At 44.0% G+C, this 10,762-nt stretch overlaps 1 non-coding gene across 1 annotated transcript; it reads right to left on the bottom strand.

Annotated features, from left to right (window-relative positions):
* Positions 1-6,382: 6,382 nt before the first annotated feature.
* Positions 6,383-6,457, bottom strand: Trnas-cga. Its single transcript has one exon. It is a non-coding gene; the product is annotated as a tRNA-Ser (tRNA).
* Positions 6,458-10,762: the final 4,305 nt, after the last annotated feature.

Raw genomic sequence — 10,762 nt, 5'->3', positions numbered from 1 at the left:
CGCCAGTCCAAATAGTTTCGAGACTAGATTAATGAAATAGCGAGAAAAGTCAAGATGGTTGTTGTAATGCTTCAGTTGTTCTACATAGTTCCCGTCCCCCTTCCCCTCTCGTACGTCAGTACAATGCACAGATCGGTCACTTAAACATGTGAAACTGTCAGAAAGTCCTTATTTGTGATGTCGTACAACTCGCTTGTCAAATTGGCTAGACTGTCGGTTACGTCCTGTAAGTGAGTACCCTTTACCAGTGTGTGTGTGTGTGTGTGTGTGTGTGTGTGTGTGTGTGTGTGTGTGTGTTTTATTGTAAATACAAACCTGGGAATGTGAACTGACAACCTAAATGTGCTACTGAGCACAAAACCACATCACTTACATGAAACTGAAAGGAATGCTGAGTGTGCGAACACCGATATGATTCATAAGCAAATAAATAACCAAACCAATAATTTTACGCTTAGTAGCCTGCGTCATTGCGAACTGTTTGAAAAAAAAAACTGTATAAAAACTGTTATGTCTACTTGTATACGAATGTAACCCGAAACACACGAAAATTTCTGCACTTATATATGGCCCTGGTAAAATAAGGAAACTGACAGAAGGTACATTGCGCAAACGAAAAAAAAAAAAAAACAGTCACGTATTATGAACATTACCTGCAAAATGAAATACTGGCAGAAACAGCAACACAGCAACTCTCTGCAACAATTAAAGAAGTATTGCCAAAAACTAACTACAGTTGGTCCAGGGAAATTGCATTCATAATTTTGACGCAGAATGGCAATGAAACACGTGAGTCAACCTTCAGGTACTGAAATTTCAGTAAGGGAGGTACTTATCAAAGAAAAGACTTATAGAAAATAATTGTATGAAAGTTCATTTAATCTAAAAACTTCCATTGTACAGAAATTAACTCAGATGATCAATGAATAGAATAACTATCAAAAACTCGCCTGCGACGAGGGTGAAGTGGACCAACTATACAAGTCTACAAGTATAAAAATAAAATTTTACTTCAGCAAACAATATCTTGTTCTTAATTTCAAAACCTTTTTTATGTCCGTATCCTATCCAACCATTGTTCTGAGTCATCATTACTCCGTGTAATAAATCTGCAACTCACATAGTTCCCAAAGTGCGTCCATGCATTGCACTGTACACCAAACGAACCCCGCCCGCTGCACACCGCAATTTACTGACTGACTGTCAAAGATTCTACGACTCCACGGTGCTGCTACTGTAGATAGAGATACTGTTGCGTAACAACTGTTTCTCTGGCCACACTTCTTCAGATATGTCGTATTCCTTTACTATTATTAACACGTGCAACAACGTCATAAAAAAGCCATCTTACAGTCGTCAAAGCGATGACCATTCATATGAATTTCTGCACATTGTCGTTTTGTGGTAGTTTCGTATTGATAACATCAAGTCTCATCACCCGTGACGGTATTTTCCACAAAACAATTGTCCACGTGTTGCACTCAGCCAAGTCGGGGGCACGTGCGCAGCCGTCGTTGTTTTCGTTCAGAAGTTATGATGTGTTGCGCGAACCGCGGACACATTTTTTTCCTTTTCAAAACATGCTGAAAATCGTCTTGAACACTTGATTTAGAGATGTAACTACATTATGATTTTTGGCACAACAGCCTTGACACAGTACAATAGAGCGTCCACGTCTTAATACTGCCTGCTCGAAGCTGACTGGTCGAATACACATCTGTAGTTTTTAGTTTTTAGTAGTAGCTGTCACAGGAGTTACTGCGCTTATGTCGCTTGTACGCCAGGAACAAAGTCAGTCTCGAGAGTTTTTGCACGGATGTAGTATCGTTGTCTGAAAATTGAAGTTGTATGAAGTGTTCGGCATAGTATGTCCACGGATCTTCTCCTATCTACATTGTTCGGAAAACGCTGTGCACAGCTGATATGACTAGCATGGTTTGTAGTATTATAACCGGGTTCCTCTTTCTCAAATACTTTTCTAACTACAGATCACTACATACATTCACCTGTGTGACAGAGGTTAATGTAAACTTGCTTTATTCATTGCATCTCACTACTGGTTCATTGTCGTTAGACAGGAAACAAACGAAAGTCCGCATCGTAACTGTCGCTTAGAATTGACAACAGCAGCTGAAGATTACTATCCTAAAATCAGGGCACATAGATACATCTTGGGAAAGTACAGAAGAATAACAGACTGCCTCTCGACCCACACAGTACTCAAACGTCTTAACTCGTTCAATTTCGCTTGTAGGTTCCCGCTACAGTAACATTGCAAATACCACAATACCATGGTTAGTTAGTTATTTGTATGTTCAGTGGATAACAATCGCAACATAGTTCCACCTCTCGCTGCGATGCGAAGTCAGACAAATTTTTAGTCATAGCACGTATTTTGACTATGAATCGTTCAGGATGGTGGGAGCACAGCAGTGCATAATTAGTGATTACAAATAAAATTGCCTCTGTCTGCAAGGAAGTTTTTATAAGTTTTTATTACATGTTTGATTTCGGGGCACCAAGTCTCATTATCTGATGCACCAGTACCCATAACGAAATTTGCCAAAAAGTACACTACGGTCCTAACTTCCTCTCTACTTCCAGCAACGTGTTCTACAGGGATTTCACAATATCCTCAAGGAATTACGCAGTTGATACCTTCCCCCACCTTGCCTATTATCTTGAAATATCTGAAAGCTCCTTACTGCAGATACCCCGTGGAAGTTCTGTGGCAAAACGTTCACCACGTCGTAAAAAAACGGTTCAAATGGCTCTGAGCACTATGGGACTTAACGTCTGAGGTCATCAGTCCCCTTGAACTTTGTTGTTGTTGTGGTCTTCAGTCCTGAGATTGGTTTTATGCAGCTCTCCATGCTACTCTATCCTGTGCAAGCTTCTTCATCTCCCAGTACCTACTGCAGCCTACATCCGTCTGAATCTGCTTAGTGTATTCATCTCTTGGTCTCCCTCTACGATTTTTACCCTCAACGCTGCCCTCCAATACTAAATTGGTGATCCCTTGATGCCTCAGAACATGTCCTACCGACCGATCCCTTCTTCCAGTCAAGTTGTGCCACAAACTTCTCTTCTCCCCAATCCTATTCAATACCTCCTCATTAGTTATATGATCCACCCATCTAATCTTCAGCATTCTTTTGTAGCACCACATTTCGAAAGCTTCTATTCTCTTCTTGTCTCAACTATTTATCGTCCACGTTTCACTTCCATACATGGCTACACTCCATACAAATACTTTCAGGAACGACTTCCTGACTTTTAAATCTATACTCGATGTTACAAAATTTCTCTTCTTCAGAAACGCTTTCCTTGCCATTGCCAGTCTACATTTTATATCCTCTCTACTTCGACCATCATTAGTTATTTTGCTCCTCAAATAGCAAAACTCCTTTACTACTTTAAGTGTCTCATTTCCTAATCTAATTCCCTCAGCATCACCCGACTTAATTCGATTACATTCCATTATCCTCGTTTTGCTTTTGTTGATGTTCATCTCATACCCTCTTTTCAAGACCCTGTCCATTCCGTTCAACTGCTCTTCCAAGTCCTTTGCTGTCTCTGACAGAATTGCAATGTCATCGGCGAACCTCAAAGTTTTTATTTCTTCTCCATGGATTTTAATACCTACTACGACTTTTCTTTTGTTTCCTTTATTGTTTGCTCAATATACAGATTAAATAACATCGGGGATAGGCTACAACCCTGTCTCACTCCCTTCCCAACGAGGGCTTCCCTTCAATACCCCTCGACTCTTGTAACTGCCATCTGCTTTCTGTACAAATTGTAAATAGCCTTTCGCTCCCTGTATTTTACCCCTGCCACATTCAGAATTTGAAAGAGAGTATTCCAATCAACGATGTCAAAAGCTTTCTCTAAGTCTACAAATGCTAGAAATGTAGGTTTGTCTTTCCTTAATCTTTCTTCTAAGATAAGTCGTAGGGTCAGTATTCCCTCACGTGTTCCAACATTTCTACGGAATCCAAATTGATCTTCCCCTAGGTTGGCTTCTATCAGTTTTTTCATTCGTCTGTAAAGAATTCGCGTTAGTATTTTGCAGCTGTGACTTATTAAACTGATAGTTCGGTAATTTTCACATCTGTCAACACCTGCTTTCTTTGTGATTGGAATTATTGTATTCTTCTTGAAGTCTGAGGGTATTTCCCCTGTTTCATACATCTAGCTCACCAGATGGTAGAGTTTTGTCAGGACTGGCTCTCCCAAGGCTGTCAGTAGTTCTAATGGAATGTTGTCGGTTCAAATGGCTCTGAGCACTATGCGACTCAACTTCTGAGGTCATCAGTCGCCTAGAACTTAGAACTAATTAAACCTAACTAACCTAAAGACATCACACACATCCATGCCCGAGGCAGGATTCGAACCTGCGACCGTAGCGGTCACGCGGTTCCAGACTGAAGCGCCTTTAACCGCACGGCCACACCGGCCGGCTGTTGTCTATTCCCGGGGCCTTGTTTCGACTCAGGTCTTTCAGTGCTCTGTCAAACACTTCACGGAGTATCGTATCTCCCATTTCGTCTTCATCTACATCCTCTTCCATTTCTATAATATTGTCCTCAAGTAAGTCGCCCTTATATAGACCCTCTATATACTCCTTCCACCTTTCTGCTTTCCCTTCTTTGCTTAGAACTGGGTTTCCATCTGAGCCCTTGATATTAATGCAAGTGGTTCTCCTTTCTCCAAAGGTCTCTTTAATTTTCCTGTAGGCAGTATCTATCTTACCCCTAGTGAGATAAGCCTCTACATCCTTACATTTGTCCCTTAGCCATCCCTGCTTAGCCATTTTGCACTTCCTGTCGATCTGATTTTTGAGACGTTTGTATTCCTTTTTGCCTGCTTCATTTACTACATTTTTATATTTTCTCCTTTCATCAATTAAATTCAATATTTCTTCTGTTACAAAAGGGTTTCTAACAGCCCTCGTCTTTTTACCTATTTGATCCTCCGCTGCCTTCACTATTTCATCCCTCAAAGCTACCCCTTCGTCTTCTACTGTATTTCTTTCCCCCTTTCCTGTCAATTGTTCCCTCATGCTCTCCCTGAAACTCTGAACAACCTCTGGTTCTTTCAGTTTATCCAGGTCCCATCTCCTTCAGTTCCCACCTTTTTGCAGTTTCTTCAGTTTTAATCTACAGTTCATAACCAATAGATTGTGGTCAGAGTCCACATCTGCCCCGGAAATGTCTTACAATTTAAAACCTGGTTCCTAAATCTCTATCTTACCATTATATAATCTATCTGATACCTTTTAGGATCTCCAGGGTTCTTCCATGTATACAACCTTCTTTCGTGATTCTTGAACCAAGTGTTAGAACTACTTAAACCTAACCAATCTAACGACATCACACACATCCATGCCCGAGGCAGAATTCGAACCTGCGACCGTAGCAGTCATGCGGTTCCAGACAGAAGTGCCTAGAACCGAGTGGCCACCGTGAAAACATAGAATATTGCAATGGCCAATATATGCAAAAAACTATACTCACTGTTGCTGGACAGGACTAAACGAATGATCAGTTGATTGCACTAAGCTCTGGGGATGCTTCGATACAAGAGAAAAGACTACCATATCACAAATCATGCACGAAGATGCCTGCTCGAGGTGGGCACACGTTGATTGCTCTTATACGGACAGAGGGGAGTACGTTTACAGCGTGAAATAATATAAGTTGCCTCTACATTTACGAGTCCTGGTTCACGAAGTCAGTACGTATGAACCGCGGTACTAATAGCTTAACACAGCGCCCTTACACACGCCTATCAGTTCTCATACCTTACTCGCCTGTGATGTCAAATCTTACCAAAATTTATAATTCGGAAGAAAGCAACTGTGGGCGATGCGATCGCTGCACTGGGACGAAGTCCCAAGTCCAAGGTCGAAGACTGAAAAGTTCTCTCCACGCATCGAAGACTTACTGCATACCGAAATTTCACTCAAAGCCCGTACATCGCAACCGCCATGTAAAATTCTCGTCTGCCAATGGAGAAAATTTTTCACTCTTCCTCAACAAAATTACTTTTTGAAACTTCCTGGTAGATTAAAACTGTGTGCCCGACCGAGACTCGAACTCGGGACCTTTGCCTTTCGCGGGCAAGTGCTCTACCAACTGAGCTACCGAAGCACGACTCACGCCCGGTACTCACAGCTTTACTTCTGCCAGTACCTCGTCTCCTACCTTCCAAACTTTACAGAAGCTCTCCTGCGAACCTTGCAGAACTAGCACTCCTGAAAGAAAGGATATTGCGGAGACATGGCTTAGCCACAGCCTGGGGGATGTTTCCAGAATGAGATTTTCACTCTGCAGCGGAGTGTGCGCTGATATGAAACTTCCTGGCAGATTAAAACTGTGTGCCCGACCGAGACTCGAACTCGGGACCTTTGCCTTTCGCGGGCAAGCGCTCTACCAACTGAGCTACCGAAGCACGACTCACGCCCGGTACTCACAGCTTTACTTCTGCCAGTACCTCGTCGGGCGTGAGTCGTGCTTCGGTAGCTCAGTTGGTAGAGCACTTGTCCGCGAAAGGCAAAGGTCCCCAGTTCGAGTCTCGGTCGGGCACACAGTTTTAATCTGCCAGGAAGTTTCATATCAGCGCACACTCCGCTGCAGAGTGAAAATCTCATTCTGGAAACATCCCCCAGGCTGTGGCTAAGCCATGTCTCCGCAATATCCTTTCTTTCAGGAGTGCTAGTTCTGCAAGGTTCGCAGGAGAGCTTCTGTAAAGTTTGGAAGGTAGGAGACGAGGTACTGGCAGAAGTAAAGCTGTGAGTACCGGCCGTGAGTCGTGCTTCGGTAGCTCAGTTGGTAGAGCACTTGCCCGCGAAAGGCAAAGGTCCCGAGTTCGAGTCTCGGTCGGGCACACAGTTTTAATCTGCCAGGAAGTTTCATATCAGCGCACACTCCGCTGCAGAGTGAAAATCTCATTCTGGAAACATCCCCCAGGCTGTGGCTAAGCCATGTCTCCGCAATATCCTTTCTTTCAGGAGTGCTAGTTCTGCAAGGTTCGCAGGAGAGCTTCTGTAAAGTTTGGAAGGTAGGAGGCGAGGTACTGGCAGAAGTAAAGCTGTGAGTACCGGGCGTGAGTCGTGCTTCGGTAGCTCAGTTGGTAGAGCACTTGCCCGCGAAAGGCAGAGGTCCCGAGTTCGAGTCTCGGTCGGGCACACAGTTTTAATCTGCCAGGAAGTTTCGTATCAGCGCACACTCGGCTGCAGAGTGAAAATCTCATTCTGGAAACATCCCCCAGGCTGTGGCTAAGCCATGTCTCCGCAATATCCTTTCTTTCAGGAGTGCTAGTTCTGCAAGGTTCGCAGGAGAGCTTCTGTAAAGTTTGGAAGGTAGGAGACGAGGTACTGGCAGAAGTAAAGCTGTGAGTACCGGGCGTGAGTCGTGCTTCGGTAGCTCAGTTGGTAGAGCACTTGCCCGCGAAAGGCAAAGGTCCCGAGTTCGAGTCTCGGTCGGGCACACAGTTTTAATCTGCCAGGAAGTTTCATATCAGCGCACACTCCGCTGCAGAGTGAAAATCTCATTCTGGAAACATCCCCCAGGCTGTGGCTAAGCCATGTCTCCGCAATATCCTTTCTTTCAGGAGTGCTAGTTCTGCAAGGTTCGCAGGAGAGCTTCTGTAAAGTTTGGAAGGTAGGAGACGAGGTACTGGCAGAAGTAAAGCTGTGAGTACCGGGCGTGAGTCGTGCTTCGGTAGCTCAGTTCGTAGAGCACTTGCCCGCGAAAGGCAAAGGTCCCGAGTTCGAGTCTCGGTCGGGCACACAGTTTTAATCTGCCAGGAAGTTTCATATCAGCGCACACTCCGCTGCAGAGTGAAAATCTCATTCTGAAAATTACTTTTTGTTAACAGTTTAAGTGCCCTCCTAAAGGGAGGCAGCCTATTTCCGGTCTTATGAGCAATACTCTGGAACTGGCATCCAAACTCCTACTCCTCCCCAATTTCTAGGAACAGCCAATGACATCCGTTCCCAGCATTTTTCAAGACACGAGATCATTCACTTCGCTTGACCTAGCATCAGAAAGTCGGGGCATCGGTTCTTACACGGAGTGGAAAGATTTTCTACTGTAACCGAGGCCTCACGGCACGAGCGTAAATTGCCATCTCGAGTCTGTCCTCTCACACTATCGCCTTGCGGCGAGGGTGCTCATCCAAGGAAGAAACCGTTTCAGAAAAACCGTATCTTGACGAAAATCGTAAAATACCCAACATTCGGTGTAGGTCCAAGGCTCTCCCCACGGTTCGTTATCTGGGCGATTTATTTGGAGAAACGCCTCATGTCCTGTCCACCACCCACACAAGGCCTTCACCTCCTCCACCAAGCTGCCAGAGGCCTCACAATGCGCACGCTCCACTAGGTAACTGATGTGGATGAGAATGGTTCCTCGCCCAACCTCCTGTCGGTTTCCGTCTATACATGTCCGGGTCCACCGTGCCAATCCAGCTTCCGAGCCTCTCCCTTCATATTCTTCTTACAATAGCTCACCACGATTTGGCTCACGCAACCAGCACAGTAGGGACATGGAATATTATTATTCAGAATAAAGGAATTTTCATTAGGGAAGAATGGTTTCATCTTTTCAAACATTGCGTCACCCATAATTAGTATTAAACGTTTTATTGTTCAGTATCAAAAGATGACACAAGTGCTGATCCTCTGAAATAATCGTGATAAAAATATCATCCATGAGGTATGTAAGTTCACCCAAAGACTGTTGACCAAACCACGGGACATCTCCGTCGACCCTAAGACTGATGCTTTTCAGCCTACATGCTCGGAAGATAAATTTATGTGAATTATATACAATAACGTAGAAGTAGCAAAAACCACTAGATTATCTTGTTTGAGCCATGGTGCAACTAACTATCCACAGTCATAGACGAAATACAAAACAGAAAACAAAAGAGAAGCCACGCAGGAATTATCCGAAACTGTAGATGTGAAGTACTTGTACAGCCAAACAAATAAACACAATTTCTGAAAAGTTTGATGATCTATAGAGAAAGAGCTTCACAACTTGAGAAAGTCAGTAACGCATTGGTCCACATCTGTCCCTTACTCAAGCAGTTATTCGGCTGGGAACTGATTGATACGGCTGTCGAATATCCTCGCGAAGGATATCGTACCAAGTTTTGTCTAATTGGCGTGTTACTTAGTCAAAATCTCGAGCTGGTTGGAGGATCCTGCCCATATCTGCTCCAAATGTTCTCATTTAGGGAGAGGTCTGGCGACCTCGCTTCCCGAGGTAGGTTTGGCAAGTACAAAGAAAAGCAGTAGAGAATCTCGCAGTGTGTGGGTAGACATTATCTTGCTGAAATGTAATCCCGGGATGGTTTTCCATGAAGGGCTACAAAATGGGGCGTAGAATATTGTCGACCCACCGCTGTGCTGTAAGGTGCCGCTGATGACAACCAAAGGGGTCATGGTTTGAAAATAAATGACAGCCCAAACCATCAGTTCTGGTTGATGGGTCGTATGGCGGGCGACAATCACGTTGGTGTCCCACAGGCATCTGGCGCCTCCCCAGATACTTCCTCGTTGGTTATCGGGGCTCATTTAGAAGCAGGACATCACTGAAGATAATTACACTCCATTAAACGAGATTCCAGGCCTCAGACGAGTCGGGAGACTATCCGGAAAGCAGTGGGGTGCTAATGAGACCGTCGCATTCCATACGGCCCGGCAAACGGAAGTTTTCGAAATTTGTGGTAAGAACCTATGGGACCAAACGGCTGAGGTCATCGGTCCGTAAGCTTACGCACTACTGAACCTAACTTAAACTAACTTACGCTAAGGACAACACAGACACCCCGTACTAGAGGGAGGACTCGAACCTCCGACGGGTGTAGCCGCGCGGACCGTGACAAGACGCCCTAGACCAGGCCATTTCTGTTCATAGCAGGATCCCTTTAGTTGTCATCCGCAACACCCTACAGCACAGAAAAACGTCGACGATGTTATGCTCATCATTTTTGTCTTAGACTGTATTAATACAGTAGCATTTTTTACCTTATGTATGACATAACATCATGTAATGTTAGCAAACAACTTTGCGTTGGATATTAGGGAGTGCATATTAGGGAACAATGGGGATATCATCTGTCACAACAAAAACCATTTATGTAATTGAAAACTATTACGATAAAAATGAGTCGACGTCATTCTGTAAAGGCACCGAGACGGAGTGAAATACATTTTTGTGTCCCCTGGGCTGACACACGGTAAAGTGTATGTAATAAGAACATCATAAGTAGAATAACAGTTACTAGAATCACAAGGAACTAATTCTTAATGTGCAGTATAGTTATTTTACGACTGTATTCAGTAAAGTGTATCGTAGTTGAATTTGTACACAGATAACCGTCAGTGAGAAACACATTTGCGTTACACTGCTGAGGAGTTGCCATTGCGGTTTTATAAGTATGTTGATATGGACACTGATACGTCAAATTAGAAAGACCGGATTGGTACCCACTGAACGCAAATATCCATTACACTTTATAGCACTTCCCACCTAACCTGTCTGTTGGTATCTAATAGAAAAGTTATAAAAGCACGCTTGGAGTCGGAGGCTACTTCGCACGGGTGGCGCGGGAAGTATTTATGGCCAGACGACGTGACTGTCGTAGCGTAATTTCTTTGGGGGCCACGAATAAAATACGGAGAATGACGTTAAGTAAGTCAGCATCACTTAACATCACTACATTCAGATAGCCTACACGATGTAGG

Source organism: Schistocerca americana, chromosome 5 (genome assembly GCF_021461395.2).
Source record: "Schistocerca americana isolate TAMUIC-IGC-003095 chromosome 5, iqSchAmer2.1, whole genome shotgun sequence".
In the NCBI taxonomy this organism is placed as follows: Eukaryota; Metazoa; Arthropoda; class Insecta; order Orthoptera; family Acrididae; genus Schistocerca; species Schistocerca americana.
Note: the sequence above shows the minus strand (reverse complement) of the source record. Positions and strands in the feature narration are given on the sequence as shown.